This window comes from Gymnoscopelus braueri (genome assembly GCF_963280865.1).
Source record: "Gymnoscopelus braueri genome assembly, chromosome: 5".
Taxonomy (NCBI): domain Eukaryota; kingdom Metazoa; phylum Chordata; class Actinopteri; order Myctophiformes; family Myctophidae; genus Gymnoscopelus; species Gymnoscopelus braueri.
Window position 1 is genome coordinate 31,787,090 of NC_137606.1, and position 7,856 is coordinate 31,794,945.

Genomic DNA, 7,856 nt, shown 5'->3' on the forward strand with positions numbered 1-7,856 from the left:
TCGCCTTGCTAAACCAATGGCTTAAAGGGGAAATCCACCCATTTTCAATATTTAACTATGTCATTAATATAGCATAAAGGAGTTGTGTGGAAATAAAAAAAAATTAAAAAAAAAATTAACATTGCAAAAAAATTTAACATTGCAAAAAAATTAACATTGCAAATTACACTGTGATGACTCATCATGGTGTAATTTGCAATGTTAATTTTTTTGCAATGTTAAATTTTTTTGCAATGTTAATTTTTTTTTTAATTTTTTCTTATTTCCACACAACTCCTTTATGCTATATTAATGACATAGTTAAATATTGAAAATGGGTGGATTTCCCCTTTAAGTCATTTTTTTTAAGTTTTTCAGGAAAAATTAAAAACTGATCCAAAACAAAACTATATGATATTTCTTAATCATTTCACCCAAAATGTTTATAACAAATTATGACTATTTAAATAGAAATAACACTGTCTGTCAGTTATGTAACATAAGAGATTTAAATAGGTTTAAGTCGCAAAACCATGTGACTTAGGCCAAAAAAAGGCCTATTTTGGCCTAAGTCACACTAGTTAGGCCATTATACTAAAAGGGGAGTGAACAGCATGATCCTTTTCAATTAGGAGATGGGCGATTTTACCAGAGGTGGCCAGTGTCATGAGGAGCTGACTTAGGCAAAAATATCATTTTCCTCAAAAAATGGACTTAGGCCATTAGTTTAGCAAGGTGACGATATCGTACTTTTGACTCCACTACTCTAGGAAGGGACCCCTGGCACCCAATAATACATTATGAATTAACCATTTAACTTATTAAAAGAATTGTGAAAATAGCCAATGTACTGTACAGTTTATGCTCACCTGTCGCATTACAACGTGTTATAACTCATGGAGTTGTAATTGTAACTTACATGGAGTTGAGTACTTTGTCCACCCCTGCCCTCCTCCACCCACCAACCACACACCATGACCTCCATCTCTAATCTCCTGACCTGGTCAAAACAGCTGGTCAGGGAAATGCTCTGGTTATTACCGTTGCTTTCTGATAGCCACACTTCAATCACGCTCAAATACCAATTTCTTGGTGTGGCTCCGGATGTTGAGCCATTTAGAAGATAATTTGTGTGTCTGTCCATGGCTAATCATGGCTAATCTCACAAACTATCGGTGCCAAATGTCTTGTAAATACTGCCAGTATACCAAGGAAGTAGATCCCCAAATATACACATACAGGTATATATTTATGTGTTGGTAAATATTTTTCACATTTTGTGAATTCATAATCTCAGAGCACAGTGAATATCAGGTCACTTACCAAGCTAATTCCACTATCATTACATACCGCAAGATAGCTAACATTACCTGGTGTTAAAATGTTTATGCCAGCGGAAGACCTGAATGTTCACAGCAGAGTGGAACTCGGTGTGGCATTTAGTTTATATTGATGAAATATTTGTCAGCAGATACAGTCTGCTCTAGTAATTAAATATTGGAGGACTGCCTTGACATGAATATGCCTCTTAATGACCTCGACTGCACTGTGGGGGGGGAAAAGTGTTAGTTTACATTTATGAGCAAATTTCAATAGCATTTACGTACTGTACATCAGTAGAATATGGAAAACCTTTACCAGAGTAAAATCTATGATTCCTTCAGACTGGCCTCAGACTTTTGCTTTAGTAAATATTGTGTACACTACTTTGTCCTATACACAATTGTAATATGCTTTTCCGTGGCACATTCTTCGCGGCTGACCTTTCAGAGACTTCACCTGAAACATGTAACCATCTCTACAAAGAAGATCACAGATATGTACCGCTGCTGTGTGTGTGTGTGTGTGTGTGTGTGTGCGTGTGTGCGCGCGCGTGCTAGCCCTTCCCATGCTATCTATCATTGAAGTTTTCTCAAGGACACCCTGTGTGCTCAGAGAGCTAAACAGCCAGTTCTATAACTTGTATTAACTGTGAGAGTGATAGCACAGATATCCTGCAATCCTGCTCTTGCCAGCTGGTCACCCTGGGTAACCCATCTCATAGAGAAGCCCTAGGGCCTACAGTACAGTATGCGTGAAGGTGACTATGTCATCAACCGTACTGTGCATGAATATGCATGTGGGCGATTTAGGCAGCGTCACGGTGTGTCGATCTAACGTAAACAAGTTGTCATCGTGATTCTCATCATGACTGTACAATTCCAAGGGTGCATCGCTGCACATACACAGCCAAATCCTCAGTGGTAATGGATCTATTTGTAACTCTCTCTGAGAGCGTACTCTCAGAGTTACGCTGAGGATTTTACAGTGTTCAACAAACACTATCATTTGTGCGTCCTTAGGGGCATAATATGAATCCGAGTAGCAGACACAAGGTATGTACTGTATGTGTGTGTTTAGTGTGTGTTTTGCATTTGCCCTTTGCACTGGCTGCTATGTGCTCTGGTATGTAGCTAAAGGTCGGGGCCAGGAGGAGAGAGGGGGTGGCGGGGGCTCAGTTAGGGAGAGCTGTGGAAGCCGAGAGTCACAGTCAAGAGTCACAGTCAAAAGGCCGGTCACACTGATGAGCAGTTGTGGAAGAAGTATGGAACTCGTATTTGTTTACTTAAGTAAAATCAGCAATACCACAATGTAGAAATACCAGTAAAAGTCCTGTATTCAAAATTCAATTTCCACCTGAGTGAAAGTGATAAAAGTCATTATGCAGAATGGCCAATACCAAAATCCTTTTATTGGATAGTATATTAATGCATAGTAATGGCTTAATGTGTTCATCACTTTAATGTCGCAGCTGATAAAGATGGGGCTTATTTTAAAGACCTTATGGTTGGCTGCTTAACCTATAATAATACATAATTGATCATTTAATGTTTTTTATTAATTATACATCTGCAAAGTAACTACTAACTAGTAAGTTAAGCTGTCAAATAATTGTAGTGGAGTAAAAAGTAAATTTTTACCTCTGAGATGGAATGAAGTACATATATAAAGTACCTCAAAATTGTACTTAAAGGGATATTTCACTTTCAAATAAAATAAACATTTAAATTCATTCATCATTCATTCACGGCCCCCTCACGCATTAGAGTGTCCTACTAATGTGTGAGGGGGCCGTGATTTTGCCTTTGAAAGTGAAATATCCCTTTAAGTACAGTACCTGAGTAAATGTGCTCAGTTACTTTCCACCACAAGAGTGGAAGCAGGCTAGAGCTTGGGTAAAGGAATAACGGACATGACCCTCTGTTACTGAATATAGGCTAAGGGTAAAATGATCATGAAAAAAATATATTACTTAACCTTTAGTAGTTTGGAATCGTACCGTCTGTAATAGTTTGGAATGGTACTGTCTGTAATAGTTTGGAATGGTAGTGTCTGTATCATTCATCATTCTAGAATATTCTTGTGCCACATAATGACATAACTTCACTAGATTCCAGAGCAAGGCATTCCTGAGAGATGTGCCTGCAAGTCTCAACAGCTACAGCTGACACAACACACACGCACGCACACACGCACAAACACACACACCACACACACACACACACACACACACACACACACACACACACACACACACACACACACACACACACACACACACACACACACACACACACACACACACACACACACACACACACACACACACACACACACACACACACACACACACACACACAGCTGTCCTGCAGTCCGCCTGTTGGCCATAATAGGCACTGCAAGTCTATGGCCAGCAAGATATGAGACTGTCCTCTGACCTCCTAGCTATGAGTCAGCAGTGTGTATTAAATGTTTAGGCTTGTTTTAAACAAGGAACAGTGAATACAGTTTGATTAAAGGAGCACTTCACCCATTTTCAACCGTATCTTCATATTACTGGTCTTCACTAATGCTGAGTAGACATAAATGGTACCATCTTATAATGACCATTAGTGAGGACCAATTATATGAAGACAATGTTGAAAATGGGTATTGAAAAAGTGCTCCTTTAAGTGTATTACCAGATATTAAAAACAATCAAATCTAAAACATAGACTGAAGCTGAACCCTTTTTAAATTCCCGACTCTCAAAATGGAAAAGGGTTAGGAAGGTACAGTAGATATTCACCCTGGGCTTTATTCATTGACACCACTGGTAGAACTGTATATCACGTGACCCACGAGTGACCCCACAATTGTAACTAAATCACAGAGAGAATATAGCTAGACTTTCCTTTATTTGCTTGAAAACCTTTTGTTAGGTTCAACAAGTCAGCCTTTCTATCACCTATCACATACATTGTTTGAATGTCATGGAAGACAAATATTGAAAGTAAAGAGCAAACTTGAATAGACTCTTCAAGGTGCAGACTTCCTGAAAGCCTTCCCCTAACCGAGGGCAATTTCATTTCTGTGTGGAAAAACCTGCACCAAGTCAAGAAATGATGTGTATTGTGCACTCTATGACAGTTTGCACAGTGGTTCTGAAGGATTAGCATTCATATTAGCGTGAAACAGCTGAAATTTCCTCTTCAACTTCTTACTCTTCTCAGTCATTTCATATGGGATGGATGGATATGCTACCCAGTTAGTTTATGAGCCACAGCTTAGCATCAAACGATAACAAATGTTACTTCTGACATTCCAAACAGTCCTAAAAGGTGGTTAATTTGTGTCGTTGAGTTCTTGACGTCAGAGAAATATAACTATGAAATGAAACAACATGGTAAAAGGCTACACAGTCAAATCCTCAGGCCCCTTTTTAGACGATATATGGTGCACCACGCAGAACTCAAGGTGCAAACTGCATTGGGGGCATTGTGTCCCTGCCAATTTTACTATTCATAGGGCGCATTATCTATTCTGGGCACTATGCACCAGTGCTTGGCGCTAATGGGTGTTATGAAGCCTCTGAATTAGTTGTGGATGTGTTTTGGGCGTTCGAATTCCCTTTAAGAGAGGCTGCACCATATAGGCACACTGGTATTTAGATGATGTATTGGAGGAGAAGCAAACATGCAGTCTTCTGCTGTGGAAACCATCAAGCAGTAAATACATCTGTGATATCTTGACATATTAACTTAATAATAAGTTGCTTATTCTCAGAATATGTTCCTCTTGATTTAAACCCCTAATTAAAGCATGACAACAACGTGCGTCCTGTATGTCCTTGTGTCAGAGTTGTTAACTGCTGTCCATTGAGCAGAGACAGAAAAGGCGGAGCTTCAGAGTTAAGTAATGTTCAACTTTTGAACGAGACAGGGCAGCCAACCAGAAGATATGTCCTTCAGAAACTATCTTCCACTGACAAGCATCTTCCTGCCTGCTTCTAAGCTCTGCTGCCCGGCACAGCTCTGCTGCGTTCAGCCGGTCGAAGCAGCAAAGCACAACTTATTTACGAGGTAGTCACTCATACCTCAGACACGCCCATGTTTATTGCATTTCACAATAAAACTGCTACTGGTGTGATTTCACTGTGATAAATGGAACCAAATGGACCTTTCCCAGTCCACTTGGTTCCATTTGCACACTCTCAAAGTGTACAAAAATGAACACTCAGGATTTTGCAGCATATGGCTAAGCCAGTCAGACTAATGTATAGGCCTATATGTGTGCATGGCTGTGTGAGCATGTGCACATGTCCATGCATGAATATGTTTGTGCGTCTGGTGTAAAATTAACTGAGGCTGGAATTGTCCTATGTGGACCTTCTAAAGTCAGAACAGATGAAACCTCTGGCAAAATGCCCCCACTGAACATGTTTAGCATTCTGTCCCTGCTGTGTGCGTGCGTGTGTGCGTGCAGTCGCGCAAGTGATATGGGGGAGGGGGATGCATGTAAAGCAGCCTATGTAATCCATATTTCCGATTGAGAGTACGGCCCCCAGGCAAAGCGATGTACGCATGTCTGAGCTTCCCACAGCGCAGTCATTCTTAATACAAAGAAGACAAATTCCTGGATCCTGGTATATGTGAGGGGAACAGGGCGGGGCTGAGAGCATGTAAAAATGTGTGTGTGTGTGTGTGTGTGTGTGTGTGTGTGTGTGTGTGTGTGTGTGGGGGGGGGGGGGGGTGTGTCTGACTGGCTGACTTGAGCCTCTCCCAGTGAAGGCTTTGCTTGCTAGGGAGGGAGTCCACCATGCACCATGTCACATCGCCTCAGCCTCAAGAACACACCCAGACAAAGACAAAGACACACACACACACACACACACACACACACACACACACACACACACACACACACACACACACACACACACACACACACACACACACACACACGCACACCAACGTACCCATGTACGCGTACAGTACACAAGCGCGCACGCGTGTGTGTGTGTGTGTGTGTCTATGTGTGTGTATGCGTGTGCGTGTGCGTGTGCGTGTGCGTGTGCGTGTGCGTGTGCGTGTGCGTGTGCGTGTGCGTGCATGTCACTCCATCTTAGACACTGCCCTACACAGTGTTTGTTGGATGTTTGTTCTCCTCTGCTAGGTCAGCTATACATGTCACCCTGACAAATAATGGCCACACGCAAGTGCACGCGCACACACCCACACACACACACACACACACACACACACACACACACACACACACACACGCGCGCGCACACACACGCGCGCAGGCGCACACACACACACACACACACACACACACACACACACACACACACACACACACACACACACACACACACACACACACACACACACACACACACACACACACACACACACACACACACACACACACACACACACACACACACACACACACACACACACACACACACATGGTTCTGTGTACAACTGGGCACACAGAACCACTGCACACAAAACACAAAATAAGCACACAAAGCGTAGACCCCAGGTTATTATGTGGGCATTGCGTACGTACATGCATCCTGTATGTTCGTCATGGAAGCAGGCTGTCCCATGTGGTATGTATGTATGTGTGTGTGTGTGTGTGTGTGTGTGTGTGTGTGTGTGTGTGTGTGTGTGTGTGTGTGTGTGTGTGTGTGTGTGTGTGTGTGTGTGTGTGTGTGTGAATGAATGGCCTCAGTCTATAATATATGAATGACACAGCCTATGGCAACACCCTACAGGAGCAACGCCACTGATCCAACATCCACAAATAGAAGAGGAACTAATGCATCAGCAATGGGTTTCCACCAGGGATAAATATGACTGAGCACAGATTTGTTCGTATACCCCATATGCCACCTCTTTTACATGGATATGCTCTCTCTCTCTCTCTCTCTCTCACACACACACACACACACACACACACACACACACACACACACACACACACACACACACACACACACTAGGGCATTCACAACTAATGATTTTTACTAGTCGACTCATTTGACCACGTAGTAGTCGACTAGTCGACTAGTCGAAATTTACATAAAAAGAAAAATTACAAACATTGTGGGGGGGGGGGGGGGCATTGTTTTAATGCCATCCTATTATCCTCCAGCCCTTATTTTTATGGCGTTTTAAGGGAAGCGCTTCTGGCACAGCTGCACAGCACCACAGCAGCGTCTCCAAGGATCCCCATTGCCCAATAATAGGCTTTTATTGGGCATACTTTTGACCCCCTTTTGATAAAAAATAAAGTCAGGAGGATAATAATAATAGTAAGATGGGGTATTACTATGGCATTAAAACAAATTACAAAAAATAATAATAATAATAATATAATATATACAAATATTCGACTAGAACCAACAAAGTCGACTAGTGGTTATACTAGTCGACTAGTCGACTAGTCGACTAGTCAACTAGTTGGTGAAAGCCCAAACACACACACACACACACACACACACACTCACACACACACACACACACACACACACACACACACACACACACACACACACACACAGT